Source organism: Oncorhynchus tshawytscha, unplaced genomic scaffold (assembly GCF_018296145.1).
Source record: "Oncorhynchus tshawytscha isolate Ot180627B unplaced genomic scaffold, Otsh_v2.0 Un_contig_15681_pilon_pilon, whole genome shotgun sequence".
NCBI lineage: Eukaryota > Metazoa > Chordata > Actinopteri > Salmoniformes > Salmonidae > Oncorhynchus > Oncorhynchus tshawytscha.
This window is the reverse complement of record NW_024609080.1, coordinates 87,984-105,672: the sequence shown is the minus strand read 5'-3', so window position 1 is coordinate 105,672 and position 17,689 is coordinate 87,984. Positions and strand designations below refer to the sequence as shown.

General features: G+C 42.8%; 2 pseudogenes; both read right to left on the bottom strand.

The window, feature by feature from the left end:
* Positions 1-1,410: 1,410 nt before the first annotated feature.
* On the bottom strand, positions 1,411-7,594 carry LOC121844245 (annotated as a pseudogene).
* Positions 7,595-17,235: 9,641 nt separating this feature from the next.
* LOC121844244 overlaps positions 17,236-17,689 on the bottom strand; it is a 52,001-nt pseudogene continuing 51,547 nt past the window's right edge.

Below are 17,689 nucleotides of genomic sequence, written 5' to 3'. Positions count from 1 at the left end.
GGCGGTGCTTTACGTCTACAGAGACAAGGTTAGAATCAGGTGTGGTGCTTTACGTCTACAGAGACAAGGTTAGAATCAGGGGATCTGTGGGGCTTTACGTCTCTACAGAGACAAGGTTAGAATCAGGGGGTGCTTTACGTCTACAGAGACAAGGTTAGAATCAGGCGGTGCTTTACGCCTTACAGAGACAAGGTTAGAATCAGGCGGTGCTTTACGCCTACAGAGACAAGGTTAGAATCAGGGGGTGCTTTACGTCTACAGAGACAAGGTTAGAATCAGGGGGTGCTTTACGTCTACAGAGACAAGGTTAGAATCAGGGGGATCTGTCGGTGCTTTACGTCTACAGAGACAAGGTTAGAATCAGGGGGATCTGTCGGTGCTTAGAATCAGGGACACAAACATTCAGAAAGTTGTATTACAGGGTGGAATTTAAAATGGAATCAATTCAGATTTTTAGGGGGGGTCACTGACCTTCACACAATACCCCCTAATACCCCCCAATAGTAAATAATACTTTTTTTAATGACAACACATACAATTATTTCTAAGGTCTCTCAGGTACTGTACAGTCTGTGGTTAATAGCTGTGCCATTGATAGGGACCATGTGGGTATAACAGTGTTAATCTACAGATCAACACAACAAAAGACCAGGCGTTTAACTGTGGAGGTAAAGGGACAGGCGTTTAACTGTGGAGGTAAAACATTACGTTAAAAAGACCAGGCCAGGCGTTAACTGTGGAGGTAAAGGGACATTACGTTAAAAAGACCAGGCATTTAACTGTGGAGGTAAAGGGACATTACGTTAAAAAGACCAGGCGTTAACTGTGGAGGTAAAGGGACATTACGTTAAAAAGACTAGGCGTTAACTGTGGAGGTAAAGGGACATTACGTTAAAAAGACCAGGCGTTAACTGTGGAGGTAAAGGGACATTACGTTAAAAAGACCAGGCGTTTAACTGTGGAGGTAAAGGGACATTACGTTACAAAGACTAGGAGGAGGATGATTCACCTGGGTGGTTCAGGAGTGTATAATGAACACCTGTGGTTGAGGTAAAGGAAGATGATTCACCTGGGTTTGAAATAATGAGGGAAGATGATTCACCTGGGTGGTTGAGGAGTGTATAAATGAGGAAGATGATTCACCTGGGTGGTTCAGGAGTGAATAATGAGGAAGATGATTCACCTGGGTGGTTGAGGAGTGTATAATGAGGAAGATGATTCAACTGGGTGGTTCAAATAATGAGGAGAAGATGATTCACCTGGGTGGTTGAGGAGTGTATAATGAGGAAGATGATTCACCTGGGTGGTTGAGGAGTGTATAATGAGGAAGATGATTCACCTGGGTGGTTGAGGAGTGTATAATGAGGAAGAAGATTCACCTGGGTGGTTCAGGAGAGGAAGATGATTCACCTGGGTGGTTCAGGAGTGTATAATGAGGAAGATGATTCACCTGGGTGGTTCAGGAGTGTATAATGAGGAAGATGATTCACCTGGGTGGTTGAGGAGTGTATAATGAGGAAGATGATTCACCTGGGTGGTTGAGGAGTGTATAATGAGGAAGATGATTCACCTGGGTGGTTGAGGAGTGAATAATGAGGAAGATGATTCACCTGGGTGGTTGAGGAGTGAATAATGAGGAAGATGATTCACCTGGGTGGTTCAGGAGTGTATAATGAGGAAGATGATTCACCTGGGTGGTTCAGGAGTGTGTCCAGTTCCTCTTTAGCGCGACCACCATCCTCAACTTGTCTCCACTGTCCACCACAAAGATGATGGCTTGACCCTCCCTGGGGGAGAGAGGGGCAGGGTCAACATGATTCACTGTCAGTACTACCTACCGTGTGTGTGTGTGTGTGTGTGTGTGTGTGTGTGTGTATCACTGTGTGTGTGTGTGTGTGTGTGTGATTACTGTGTGTGTGTGTGTGTGTGTGTGTGTGTGTGTGTGTGTGTGTGTGTGTGTGTGTGTGTGTGTGTGTGTGTGTGTGTGTGTGTGTGTGTGTGTGTGTGTCTGAACAGACTCACTTGTAGTAATGTTCCCAGAGGTTTCTGTATCGCCCTTGGCCAGACATGTCGAACACTGTGAAGGAGAGACTGGAGAGAAGAGGAGGATTTAGAAGACTGGAGAGAAGAGGATTTAGAAGACTGGAGAGAAGAGGATTTAGAAGACTGGAGAGAAGAGGATTTAGAAGACTGGAGAGAAGAGGATTTAGAAGACTGGAGAGAAGAGGAGGATTTAGAAGACTGGAGAGAAGAGGAGGATTTAGAAGACTGGAGAGAAGAGGATTTAGAAGACTGGAGAGAAGAGGAGGATTTAGAAGACTGGAGAGAAGAGGATTTAGAAGACTGGAGAGAAGAGGAGGATTTAGAAGACTGGAGAGAAGAGGAGAGTTTAGAAGACTGGAGAGAAGAGGAGGATTTAGAAGACTGGAGAGAGAAGAGGAGGATTTAGAAGACTGGAGAGAAGAGGAGGATTTAGAAGACTGGAGAGAAGAGGAGGATTTAGAAGACTGGAGAGAAGAGGAGGATTTAGAAGACTGGAGAGAAGGAGGATTTAGAAGACTGGAGAGAAGAGGAGATTTAGAAGACTGGAGAGAAGAGGAGGATTTAGAAGACTGGAGAGAAGAGGAGGATTTAGAGACTGGAGAGAAGAGGAGAATACAGAAGACTGGAGAGAAGAGGAGGATTTAGAAGACTGGAGAGAAGAGGAGGATTTAGAAGACTGGAGAGAAGAGGAGGATTTAGAAGACTGGAGAGAAGAGGAGGATTTAGAAGACTGGAGAGAAGAGGAGGATTTAGAAGACTGGAGAGAGAGGAGGATTTAGAAGACTGGAGAGAAGAGGAGGATTTAGAAGACTGGAGAGAAGATTTAGAGGATTTAGAAGACTGGAGAGAAGAGGAGGATTTAGAAGACTGGAGAGAAGAGGAGGATTTAGAAGACTGGAGAGAAGAGGAGGATTTAGAAGACTGGAGAGAAGAGGAGGATTTAGAAGACTGGAGAGAAGAGGAGGATATAGAAGACTGGAGAGAAGAGGAGGATTTAGAAGACTGGAGAGAGAGAGGAGGATTTAGAAGACTGGAGAGAAGAGGAGGATTTAGAAGACTGGAGAGAAGAGGAGGATTTAGAAGACTGGAGAGAGAGGAGGATTTAGAAGACTGGAGAGAAGAGGGAGGATTTAGAAGACTGGAGAGAAGAGGAGGTTTTAGAAGACTGGAGAGAAGAGGAGGATTTAGAAGACTGGAGAGAAGAGGAGGATTTAGAAGACTGGAGAGAAGAGGAGGATTTAGAAGACTGGAGAGAAGAGGAGGATTTAGAAGACTGGAGAGAAGAGGAGAGTATAGAAGACTGGAGAGAAGAGGAGGATTTAGAAGACTGGAGAGAAGAGGAGGATTTAGAAGACTGGAGAGAAGAGGAGGATTTAGAAGACTGGAGAGAAGAGGAGGATTTAGAAGACTGGAGAGAAGAGGAGAATTTAGAAGACTGGAGAGAAGAGGAGGATTTGGAGAGAAGAGGAGACTGGAGAGAAGAGGAGGATTTAGAAGACTGGAGAGAAGAGGAGGATTTAGAAGACTGGAGAGAAGAGGAGAGTATAGAAGACTGGAGAGAAGAGGAGGATTTAGAAGACTGGAGAGAAGAGGAGGATTTAGAAGACTGGAGAGAAGAGGAGATTTAGAAGACTGGAGAGAAGAGAGGATTTAGAAGACTGGAGAGAAGAGGAGGATTTAGAAGACTGGAGAGAGAGGAGGATTTAGAAGACTGGAGAGAAGAGGAGGATTTAGAAGACTGGAGAGAAAAGTAGTGCACTATATTGGAAATGGGATGCCATTTGGGACTCATTCAAGGACATCGTAGTGGTAACGTTCAGACAACATTCCCCAACAACCTTCAGGGAATAGTTCAGAACATCTGACCATCGTACAGTCATCCATTATTGTCTTATTGATTACCTTGATGTCTTGAACTTCTCGATGCTGAAGCCAATGGTCGGGACGATGTCTTGTGTCTGGGCCTGCATGACACAGAAATAGATTAGTAGTGGTTAATTACACAGGAATAGATTAGATTGGTGTCACTACTCTGGACGGCTCTGACGTAGAATATATGGACAACTACAAATATCTTGGTGTCTGGTTAGACTGTAAACTCTCCTTCAGAATCACATTAAACATCTCCAATCCAAAATTAAATCTAGAATTGGCTTCCTATTTCGCAAACAAAGCATCCTTCACTCATACTGCCAAACATACCCTCGTAAAACTGACCATCCTACCAATCCTTGACTTCGGCGATGTCATTTACAAAATAGCCTCCAACACTCTACTCAGCAAATTGGATGCAGTCTATCACAGTGCCATCCGTTTTGTCACCAAAGCCCCATATACTACCCACCACTGCAACCTGTATGTTCTCATTGGCTGGTCCTCGCTTCATATTCGTCGCCAGACCCACTGGCTCCAGGTCATCTACAAGTCTATGCTAGGTAAAGCTCTGCCTTATCTCAGCTTACTGGTCACCATAGCAGCACCCACCCGTAGCACGCGCTCCCAGCTGGTATATCTCACTGGCCGCCCCCAAAGCCAATTCCTCCTTTGGTCACCTTTCCTTCCAGTTCTCTGCTGCCAATGACTGGAACGAATTGCAAAAATCACTGAAGTTGGAGACTTATATCTCCCTCTCTAACTTTAAGCATCAGCTGTCAGAGCAGCTTACAGATCACTGAACCTCTACACAGCCAATCTGTAAATAGCTCATCCAACTACCTCATCCCCATATTGTATTTTTTTTATTCTCCTTTGCACCCCAGTATCTCTACTTGCACATCATCTCCTGCACATCTACCATTCAGTCCAGTATTTAATTGCTATATTGTAATTACTTCGCCACTACGGCCTATTTATTGCCTTACCTCCCTAATCTTACTACATTTGCACACACTGTATATAGATTTTTTTCTACTGTATTATTGACTGTATGTTTGTTTTACTCCATGTGTAACTCTGTGTTGTTCATGTCGCACTGCTTTGCTTTATCTTGGCCAGGGTCGCAGTTGTAAATGAGAACTTGTTCTCAACTGGCCTACCTGGTTAAATAAAAATATATATTAATAAATAAATAAAAAGTAGTGGTTAATTACACAGGAATATATTAGTAGTGGTTAATTACACAGGAATAGATTAGTAGTGGTTAATTACACAGGAATATATTAGTAGTGGTTAATTACACAGGAATAGATTAGTAGTGGTTAATTACACAGGAATAGATTAGTAGTGGTTAATTACACAGGAATAGATTAGTAGTGGTTAATTACACAGGAATAGATTAGTAGTGGTTAATTACACAGGAATATATTAGTAGTGCATGCTGCTCTCTCTCTCTGCATCAACCACTTCCTGTCCACTCCAAACGTCTTGGAGGTCATCTATCCCTGATGTCCCTCATCCCTGGTCTTCTTCTTCTTCTCTCTATTAGCATCAACCACTTCCTGTCCACTCCAAACGTCTTGGAGGGTCGTCTATCCCTGATGTCCCTCATCCCTGGTCTTCTTCTTCTTCTCTCTCTGCATCAACCACTTCCTGTCCAATCCAAATATCTTGGAGGTCTTCTATCCCTGATTAGTCCCTCATCCCTGGTCTTCTTCTTCTTCTCTCTCTGCATCAACCACTTCCTGTCCACTCCAAACGTCTTGGAGGTCTTCTATCCCTGATATCCCTCATCCCTGGTCTTCTTCTTCTTCTCTCTCAGCATCAACCACTTCCTGTCCACTCCAAACGTCTTGGAGGTCTTCTATCCCTGATATCCCTCATGCCTGGTCTTCTTCTTCTTCTCTCTCAGCATCAACCACTTCCTGTCCACTCCAAACGTCTTGGAGGTCTTCTATCCCTGATATCCCTCATCCCTGGTCTTCTTCTTCTTCTCTCTCTGCATCAACCACTTCCTGTCCACTCCAAACGTCTTGGGGACAGTCCAGAGGTTTCTAGTTGTTCCTGATGGTTTCTGACCTTGGTAAAGGCACCATGGCTCGATACACAACTGTCGTTTTTAAATCTGAACCAAAAAAACGATGTGTAACAATGGAAGGTTAATTTAACAGTAAAATAAGATCTCCTCCTCTCCATCTCCTCCTCTCTCTCTCCATCTCCTCCTCTCCATCTCCTCCTCTCTCTCTCCATCTCCCCCTCTCTCTCTAGCTCCTCCTCTTTCTCTCTCCCTCCATCTCATCTTCTCTCCCTCCATCTCCTCCTCTCTCTCTCAATCTCCTACCCTCTCTCCATCTCCTCAACTCTCCCTCCATCTCCTCCTCTCTCTCTCAATCTCCTACCCTCTCTCCATCTCCTCTTCTCTCCCTCCATCTCCTCCTCTCTCTCTCCATCTCCTACCCTCTCTCCATCTCCTCTTCTCTCCCTCCATCTCCTCCTCTCTCTCTCAATCTCCCCCTCTCTCCCAGCTCCTCCTCTCTCTCTCCTCCATCTCATCTTCTCTCCCTCCATCTCCTCCTCTCTCTCTCAATCTCCTACCCTCTCTCCATCTCCTCTTCTCTCCCTCCATCTCCTCCTCTCTCTCCATCTCCTACCCTCTCTCCAGCTCCTCCTCTCTCTCCCTCCATCGCATCTTCTCTCCCTCCATCTCCTCCTCTCTCTCTCTCCATCTCCTCCTCCCTCCATTTCCTCCTCTCTCTCTCCATCTCCTCCTCCCTCCATCTCCTCCTCTCTCTCTCCATCTTCTCCTCTCTCTCTCCATCTCCTCCTCCATCTCCTCTTCTCTACCTCTCTCCATCTCCCCCTCTTCTCTACCTCTCTCCCTGCGGTGTCTCCTTGTTCCTCTCTCCACCATCCCTCTTCAGGAGGAGAAGGAATCCTTATCCTCTGTAAACCAATCCTAAAGTGTTTTCATTTTTTACACCTGTATATACAGTGGGGAGAACAAGTATTTGATACACTGCCGATTTTGCAGGTTTTCCTACTTACAAAGCATGTAGAGGTCTGTAATTTTTATCATAGGTACACTACAACTGTGAAGACGGAATCTAAAACAAAAATCCAGAAAATCACATTGTCTGATTTTAAGTAATTAATTTGCATTTTATTGCATGACATAAGTATTTGATACATCAGAAAAGCAGAACTTAATATTTGGTTTTGTTTGCAATTACAGAGATCATATGTTTCCTGTAGTTCTTGACCAGGTTTGCACACACTGCAGCAGGGATTTTAGCCCAGTCCTCCATACAGACCAATGATAAAAATTACAGACCTCAACATGCTTTGTAAGTAGGAAAACCTGCAAAATCGGCAGTGTATCAAATACTTGTTCTCCCCTCTGTATGTGGGTTTAACAAGCTATGTCTTTATAAGGTCATACTATATCACAGCAAACCACTAACTCATTCTCATCCTAGATCATTAAGTAAGTAGGCGTAATTTGATCCAGGCTACCAGTGTAGACTTACATTGGATGGTTTGAGTTGGTTGATGATAGTGGTCTTGCCGCTGTTGTCCAATCCCAGACACAGAACATTCACTTCCTTCTTCTTCAGCCCCAACCAGCCAGCTAGTTTATCAAACAGACCCATTGTTGTTCCGTCTTATTCCCGGGGGTCTCTGTTGAATAAAAATATATATAATATATAATATATATTATAGTAGCTAAGACCATCACAAAGAAATAAACGTGTGACAACTAAATGTTCACTGCAAACCTGGAGTTCACTGCAAACCTGGGGTGTAGGGCCTAATCATTAGTCTACAACCTGGGGTGTAGGGCCTAATCATTAGTCTACAACCTGGGGTGTAGGGCCTAATCATTAGTCTAAACAATCATTAGTCTGGGGGTGTAGGGCCTAATCATTAGTCTACAACCTGGGGTGTAGGGCCTAATCATTAGTCTACAACCTGGGGTGTAGGGGGTGTAGGGCCTAATCATTAGTCTAAACAACCTGGGGTGTAGGGCCTAATCATTAGTCTAAACAACCTGGGGTGTAGGGCCTAATCATTAGTCTCAACCTGGGGTAGGACTAAACTACAACCTGGGGTGTAGGGCCTAATCATTAGACTAAACAACCTGGGGTGTAGGGCCTAATCATTAGTCTACAACCTGGGGTGTAGGGCCTAATCATTAGTCTACAACCTGGGGTGTAGGGCCTAATCATTAGTCTACAACCTGGGGTGTAGGGCCTAATCATTAGTCTAAACAACCTGGGGTGTAGGGCCTAATCATTAGACTAAACAACCTGGGGTGTAGGGCCTAATCATTAGTCTAAACCTGGGGTGTAGGGCCTAATCATTAGTCTAAACAACCTGGGGTGTAGGGCCTAATCATTAGTCTAAACAACCTGGGGTGTAGGTGTCTACAGGGCCTAATCATTAGTCTAAACAACCTGGGGTGTAGGGCCTAATCATTAGTCTACAACCTGGGGTGTAGGGCCTAATCATTAGTCTACAACCTGGGGTGTAAATCATTAGTCTACAACCTGGGGTGTAGGGCCTAATCATTAGTCTAAACAACCTGGGGTGTAGGGCCTAATCATTAGGGCTAAACAACCTGGGGTGTAGGGCCTAATCATTAGTCTACAACCTGGGGTGTAGGGCCTAATCATTAGTCTACAACCTGGGGTGTAGGGCCTAATCATTAGTCTACAACCTGGGGTGTAGGGCCTAATCATTAGTCTACAACCTGGGGTGTAGGGCCTAATCATTAGTCTACAACCTGGGGTGTAGGGCCTAATCATTAGTCTACAACCTGGGGTGTAGGGCCTAATCATTAGTCTACAACCTGGGGTGTAGGGCAATCATTAGTCTACAACCTGGGGTGTAGGGCCTAATCATTAGTCTACAACCTGGGGTGTAGGGCCTAATCATTGATATCATTAGTCTACAACCTGGGGTGTAGGGCCTAATCATTAGTCTACAACCTGGGGTGTAGGGCCTAATCATTAGTCTACAACCTGGGGTGTAGGGCCTAATCATTAGTCTAAATAACCTGGGGTGTAGGGCCAATCATTAGTCTAAACCTGGGGTGTAGGGCCTAATCATTAGTCTAATAACCTGGGGTGTAGGGCCTAATCATCTATCTAAACCTATGGACTAAGTCTACAACCTGGGGTGTAGGGCCTAATCATTAGTCTACAACCTGGGGTGTAGGGCCTAATCATTAGTCTAAACCTGGGGTGTAGGGCCTAATCATTAGTCTACAATAACATGGGGTGTAGGGCCTAATCATTAGTCTACAACCTGGGGTGTAGGGACCTAATCATTAGTCTACAACCTGGGGTGTAGGGCCTAATCATTAGTCTAAACAACCTGGGGTGTACCAATCATTAGTCTACAACCTGGGGTGTAGGGCCTAATCATCATAAACCTAGTAGGGCCAAACAACCTGGGGTGTAGGACCTAATCATTAGTCTACAACCTGGGGTGTAGGGCCAATAACTACAACCTGGGGTGTAGGGCCTAACATCATTAAACTGGGGTGTAGGGCCAATAACATTGGGGTGTAGGGCCAATCATTAGTCTACAACCTGGGGTGTAGGGCCTAATCATTAGTCTACAACCTGGGGTGTAGGGCCTAATCATTAGTCTACAACCTGGGGTGTATGGCCTAATCATTAGTCTACAACCTGGGGTGTAGGGCCTAATCATTAGTCTACAACCTGGGGTGTAGGGCCTAATCATTAGTCTACAACCTGGGGTGTAGGGCCTAACATTAGTCTAAATACCTGGGGTGTAGGGCCTAATCAACATCTGGGGTGTAGGGCCTAATCATTAGTCTACAACCTGGGGTGTAGGGCCAATCATTAGTCTACAACCTGGGGTGTAGGGCCTAACATCATTAATCTACAACCTGGGGTGTAGGGCCAATCATTAGTCTACAACCTGGGGTGTAGGGCCTAATCATTAGACCAATAACAACCTGGGGTGTAGGGCCTAATCATTAGTCTACAACCTGGGGTGTAGGGCCTAATCATTAGTCTACAACCTGGGGTGTAGGGCCTAATCATTAGTCTACAACCTGGGGTGTAGACCTAATCATTAGTCTACAACCCATCTGTTAATCATTGGACCAATAACATGGGGTGTAGGACCAATAACATTGTCTACAACCTGGGGTGTAGGGCCTAATATGGACCAATAACATCTGTCTAAATAACCTGGGGTGTAGGGCCTAATCATCTTTAAACCTATGTAGGACCTAATCATTTTAAATGGGGTGAGGGTATCTGTTAAATAGTACCAATAACATCTGGGGTGTAAATATTAGTCTACCAATAACAATCTTAGTCTAAATATGGACCAATAACACCTGATAAATATGGACCAATAACATCTGTCTAAACCTGGACCAATAACATCTGATAAATATGGACCAATAACATCTGTAAATATGGACCAATAACATCTGATAAATATGTGTACCAATAACATCTGTTAAATATGGACCAATAACATTGTTAAATATGGACCAATAACATCTAGTCTAAATGGACCAATAACATCTGTCTAAATATGGACCAATAACATCTGTTAAATATGGACCAATAACATCTGATAAATATGGACCAATAACATCTGTTAAATATGGACCAATAACATCTGGGGTGTAAATATGGACCAATAACATCTGATAAATATGGACCAATAACATCTGATAAATATGGACCAATAACATCTGTTAAATATGGACCAATAACATCTGATAAATATGGACCAATAACATCTGGGGTTAAATATGGACCAATAACATCTGTTAAATATGGACCAATAACATCTATCTACAACCTGGGGTGTACCAATAATTATCTATGGGGTGTATGGACCAATAACATCTGTTAAATATGGACCAATAACATCTGTTAAATATGGACCAATAACATCTGCTAAATATGGACCAATAACATCTGTTAAATATGGACCAATAACATCTGGGGTTAAATATGGAAATAACATCTGTTAAACCTGGACCAATAACTATCTGTGTAAATATGGACCAATAACATCTGTTAAATATGGACCAATAACATCTGTTAAATATGGACCAATAACATCTGTTAAATATGGACCAATAACATCTGTCTAAATATGGACCAATAACATCTGATAAATATGGACCAATAACATCTGTAAATTTCATGGACCAATAACATCTGTTAAATATGGACCAATAACATCTGTTAAATAACCATGGACCAATAACATCTGTTAAATATGGTATGGACCAATAACATCTGTTAAATATGGACCAATAACATCTGTTAAATATGGACCAATAACATCTGATAAATATGGACCAATAACATCTGATAAATATGGACCAATAACATCTGATAAATATGGACCAATAACATCTGTTAAATATGGACCAATAACATCTGTTAAATATGGACCAATAACATCTGATAAATATGGACCAATAACATCTGATAAATATGTGTATGGACCAATAACATCTGATAAATATGGACCAATAACATCTGATAAATATGGACCAATAACATCTGCTAAATATGTGTATGGACCAATAACATCTGATAAATATGGACCAATAACATCTGATAAATATGGACCAATAACATCTGATAAATATGGACCAATAACATCTGATAAATATGGACCAATAACATCTGTTAAATATGGACCAATAACATCTGTTAAATATGGACCAATAACATCTGTTAAATATGGAAATATGGACCAATAACATCTGTTAAATATGGACCAATAACATCTGTTAAATATGGACCAATAACATCTGTTAAATATGGACCAATAACATCTGATAAATATGTGTATGGACCAATAACATCTGATAAATATGGACCAATAACATATGTTAAATATGGACCAATAACATCTGTTAAATATGGACCAATAACATCTGATAAATATGGACCAATAACATCTGTAAATATGGACCAATAACATCTGATAAATATGGACCAATAACATCTGTTAAATATGGACCAATAACATCTGATAAATATGGACCAATAACATCTGATAAATATGTGTATGGACCAATAACATCTGTTAAATATGGACCAATAACATCTGTTAAATATGGTAACATGGACCAATAACATCTGATAAATATGGATGGACCAATAACATCTGTTAAATATGGACCAATAACATCTGTTAATATGGACCAATAACATCTGATAAATATGGACCAATAACATCTGATAAATATGGACCAATAACATCTGATAAATATGTGTATGGACCAATAACATCTACTAAATATGTGTATGGACCAATAACATCTGATAAATATGGACCAATAACATCTGATAAATATGGACCAATAACATCTGATAAATATGTGTATGGACCAATAACATCTGATAAATATGTGTATGGACCAATAACATCTGTTAAATATGTGTATGCGACCAATAAAATGTGATTCGATTTTTAGCTTCCGTTTTAAGAAACGTTTTGCAACAGATTCGACATAATGAATACGCCCCCAGGTATGTATCCACAGACATCCACATAGCATGGTGAGAGATGCTTAGCTCTGTCTGCTTGGCTGGAAGACGGAAGTGAGATGACGCGAAGGCATAAGAACGGCATTTGGCTGGAAGAGGGAAGAAGTGATGCAATTTATGATTTTCGCATCCCCCCCTTTTTAACCTAAATGTTCAATCCGCAACTCTGACCTGCAAAAGGCAACAATACGGAACACAGCGTCTAGTCTGCCGGAAACACACGAAGAAGAAGAGGGTTTAGCCGCTAGCTAGCTAACGTAGCATTTACAATAGCTACAACAAGCGCCACACGTAGCAATATGTTTTCTTCTTCTAGATCATCACATTTAAGGCTAGTTGAGGGTCTCGTTTTAATTCGTAGCTAATGCGCCAGCAACAACGAAAGAGAATAGAGTTGATACCCCCTTTTTTTCTGATGTAGCTAGCTAGCTAGTTAGCGTAACATGTTAGGATAGCTAGCTGTTAATACATTAGCAAATTAACCCTAGCTAGCCATCTGGTTAGATAGTTAGCAGCGTGACTAGCTAGCGATTTTAGTTCAACCTTGGACCTAGTTTACCAAAACGTAGCTTGACCAGCTTTGAGTTGACTAAACTGGGTTTAATGGGATGTACTCAATGTGCTTATAATCTCACTGAAAAGAAACGATAGCTAAGCTATCAAACGTTAGCTATCTACTTCCGGCAGCATTATGCGCAATGTATCTTCTCTTTACCTGTAAGAGATCTTTACGTACGATTCTTCTCTTTTTCTTTCTTCTTCTTCAAATATCAAAACGTTTTTCAAAACTCAGTCATAACCAGTCAACGCGATGACATGTTGATGTTTTCAGTCATTTCTCTTGTCACAACATGTCAGTGTGTGTTGTTTTGGTCCCTCAGAAAGCACTGGGAGTTTTACACGGCGTTGTCAGGACGACGGAGAGAGACTTTTTTTTGACTCAAGTGCGCCACCCACTGGACAACCATGGGTATTACAACATCATGATAATAGACCACTTTTTTTTCTTTTTTTTTTACCATAAAATGACTAAATCACACCAATAGGAATAATATTTTAATAGTTGAGTCAAAATGATGGCAATACTATATAACATCCCCCTCAGCAGAGCCTACATATTATGTTACAAACACCCAGCCTACAAGGCTTTTATTAATCACCAGTTAGGGTGGACAATGTCCCTTAATAAATTATAAAAAAATACATTTGAACATTGGAAGGAGGGAAAAAAAATGCATTCATAACATGTATATGTATGCTACTACAGATCCCAGAGTGCATTGCTGGGATGGGAGGAAGTAGTGTCGCCCCCCCCCTCCCCCCCAAAACGTCCTGAGCACCTGTTGCACAGATCCACCCCATGAGAGCTCTCAATGTCAGGATAATAAGTGGGCATCTCTTCAGTGACAGGGATGAATGAGGATGCTGATTGGAGTATATGTGTGTGTGCGCTTGCGTGAGAAGGGAGAAAGCATTCTTATCATTCACCCTACTCAAGTGTGTTGTCTGAGTCTATTTATCCTGTCAGGGTGCATATAGGAGTGTTGTATCTGTGTATTTATCCTGTCAGTGTGCATATAGGAGTGTTGTATCTGTGTATTTATCCTGTCAGTATGCATATAGGAGTGTTGTATCTGTGTATTTATCCTGTCACTGTGCATATAGGAGTGTTGTATCTGTGTATTTATCCTGTCAGTATGCATATAGGAGTGTTGTATCTGTGTATTTATCCTGTCAGTATGCATATAGGAGTGTTGTATCTGTGTATTTATCCTGTCAGGGTGCATATAGGAGTGTTGTATTTCCTACCATGGTTGCATCATGCTTTCCAAAGGCCTTTGGTCCACAATACATCAACCTACATTAGTACCCAGAACAACAGGAGAGGTAATATAGAATATTCAGGGTTCTATAGGAGGGTTTCTCTCCAGGAACAGGGTTGGAGTTAAAACCTACAGGAGGTTTCTCTCCAGGAACAGGGTTGGAGTTAAAACCTACAGGAGGGTGTCTCTCCAGGAACAGGGTTGGAGAACCCTAGGAGGGTGTCTCTCCAGGAACAGGGTTGGAGAACCCTATCAGGAGGGTGTCTCTCCAGGAACAGGGTTGGAGTTAAAACCTACAGGAGGGTTTCTCCAGGAACAGGGTTGGAGTTAAAACCTCAGGAGGGTTTCTCCAGGAACAGGGTTGGAGTTAAAACCTCCAGGAACTCTCCAGGAACAGGGTTGGAGTTAAAACCTACAGGAATTTCTCTCCAGGAACAGGGTTGGAGTTAAAACCTAGGAGGGTTTCTCTCCAGGAACAGGGTTGGAGTTAAAACCTACAGGAGGGTAGCTCTCTCCAGGAACAGGGTTGGAGTTAAAACCTACAGGAGGGTTTCTCTCCAGGAACAGGGTTGGAGTTAAAACCTCCAGGAAGGTCTCTCTCCAGGAACAGGGCTGGAGTTAAAACCTCCAGGAAGGTCTCTCTCCAGGAACAGGGCTGGAGTTAAAACCTCCAGGAAGGTCTCTCTCCAGGAACAGGGCTGGAGTTAAAACCTCCAGGAAGGTCTCTCTCCAGGAACAGGGCTGGAGTTAAAACCTCCAGGAAGGTCTCTCTCCAGGAACAGGGCTGGAGTTAAAACCTCCAGGAAGGTCTCTCTCCAGGAACAGGGCTGGAGTTAAAACCTCCAGGAAGGTCTCTCTCCAGGAACAGGGCTGGAGTTAAAACCTCCAGGAAGGTCTCTCTCCAGGAACAGGGCTGGAGTTAAAACCTCCAGGAAGGTCTCTCTCCAGGAACAGGGCTGGAGTTAAAACCTCCAGGAAGGTCTCTCCAGGAACAGGGCTGGAGTTAAAACCTCCAGGAAGGTCTCTCTCCAGGAACAGAGCTGGAGTTAAAACCTCCAGGAAGGTCTCTCTCCAGGAACAGGGCTGGAGTTAAAACCTCCAGGAAAGTCTCTCTCCAGGAACAGGGCTGGAGTTAAAACCTCCAGGAAGGTCTCTCTCCAGGAACAGGGCTGGAGTTAAAACCTTCAGGAAGGTCTCTCTCCAGGAACAGGGCTGGAGTTAAAACCTCCAGGAAGGTCTCTCTCCAGGAACAGGGCTGGAGTTAAAACCTCCAGGAAGGTCTCTCTCCAGGAACAGGGCTGGAGTTAAAACCTCCAGGAAGGTCTCTCTCCAGGAACAGGGCTGGAGTTAAAACCTCCAGGAAGGTCTCTCTCCAGAACAGGGCTGGAGATGCTCTAGATGCTCAAGCACTATGGATTGTACTGCGGTCAAAGTAAAGTATTTCTTAAGGTACATGTCTGAGGTTGTTTTCGGTTCTGATTTGTTGTGGAGTGGAGTTGCACTCTTCTCCTTGTTCTATAAGTGAGGAAACTGTAGCCTGGTCCCAGATCTGTTGATGCCCTTGACTACTCTGTCCTTGTCAAGCTAAACAAGGCAATGAGTAACGAAGCACGACATCGCAGAAACAGACTGTCAGTCAGTCAGCTAAGGACACTGCATATTGCTGAGTAAAGACGAAGATTGTGGATGAAACAAAACTAAACAAGGATGTCTAATCAAACTGAACAAGGATGTCTAATCAAACTGAACAAGGATGTCTAATCAAACTGAACAAGGATGTCTAATAAAACTGAACAAGGATGTCTGTTCAAACTGAACAAGGATGTCTAATCAAACTGAACAAGGATGTCTAATCAAACTGAACAAGGATGTCTAATCAAACTGAACAAGGATGTCTAATCAAACTGAACAAGGATGTCTAATCAAACTGAACAAGGATGTCTAATCAAACTGAACAAGGATGTCTAATCAAACTGAACAAGGATGTCTAATCAAACTGAACAAGGATGGCTAATCAAACTGAACAAGGATATCTAACCAAACTGAACAAGGCTTTTTCACAGAACATGACTTTTCCACAAATACTTCACATATTCTGGTTGATGATGGATTATACATTTATGAAATCAGATGACATTCATTTGTCTTCTCTTTGCTCCAAAATCTCCTCCACATTGTCCTTTCTCTTCCTATTGGTCAGAATGTCCTCCACATTGTCCTTTTTCTTCCTATTGGTCAGAATCTCCTCCACATTGTCCTTTATTTTCCTATTGGTCAGAATCTCCTCCACATTGTCCTTTGTTTTCCTATTGGTCAGAATCTCCTCCACATTGTCCTTTCTCTTCCTATTGGTCAGAATCTCCTCCACATTGTCCTTTCTCTCCTATTGGTCAGAATCTCCTCCACATTGTCCTTTCTCTTCCTATTGGTCAGAATCTGCTGCTTGATAAATGAACAAGGAAACAAAACATCTGAAATAAATAAGACACATTTAATCATCCCATTTTTTTGTCAAAAGTAGTGGTCTCTAAACGGAGAGTCCTGTTTCAGTCCGTCTCCGTCCACCTGATTAGAGGAAGACCCATCAGTGCACTTGTCTCTCCATGTGCTTCGTACTACGCGTGTCTGTCCTAAACGGTGCACCATGAAGGGAAAAGGGTGCTCTTCAGGACGTGGGCTGAAACTACCTCCATCTCAAGTCTTCTGGATCAGGGACAGAAGCCTCCTTGGTAAAACCACTGTAGTCCACGGGTAAGAGTTCACCAGTCCGCCGAGAGAACATCTAGAATTTTAGAAACAAGCGTTTCTTATTGAACGAGTTCAGCTAATCGCTCTCTGTTTTCAGTTTGTTTTCTTTTCCGTTCGGTGCCGAATGAACACACCCAGGCCTGTCTGTCTGTCTGTGCAGTCCTAGCGTTCTGGGGGTTGGTTTAGATGTGGAAGCTGTTGTGTTGGACGGTGAGGAACTGTAGACGGAGACTCTGAATACTGCTCACTATCCTCCTCTGGTGGCCAATCAGAGACACACCGATACGCCTGATGTCCCTGAGGACAAGAGACACAGACGAGTTAGGTTACTTGTTTAGAGGAGACACAGACACTATATGAGTTAGGTTAACTGTTTAGAGAGGATAGGTTAACGGTTTAGTTTAGGAGATACAGACACTATATGAGTTAGGTTCACTGTTTTAGAGAGGATACAGACACTATATGAGTTAGGTTCACTGTTTAGAGAGGATACAGACACTATATGAGTTAGGTTAACTGTTTAGAGAGGATACAGACACTATATGAGTTAGGTTAACTGTTTAGAGAGGATACAGACACTATATGAGTTAGGTTAACAAATCAAACTTTTTATTTGTCACATACACATGGTTAGCA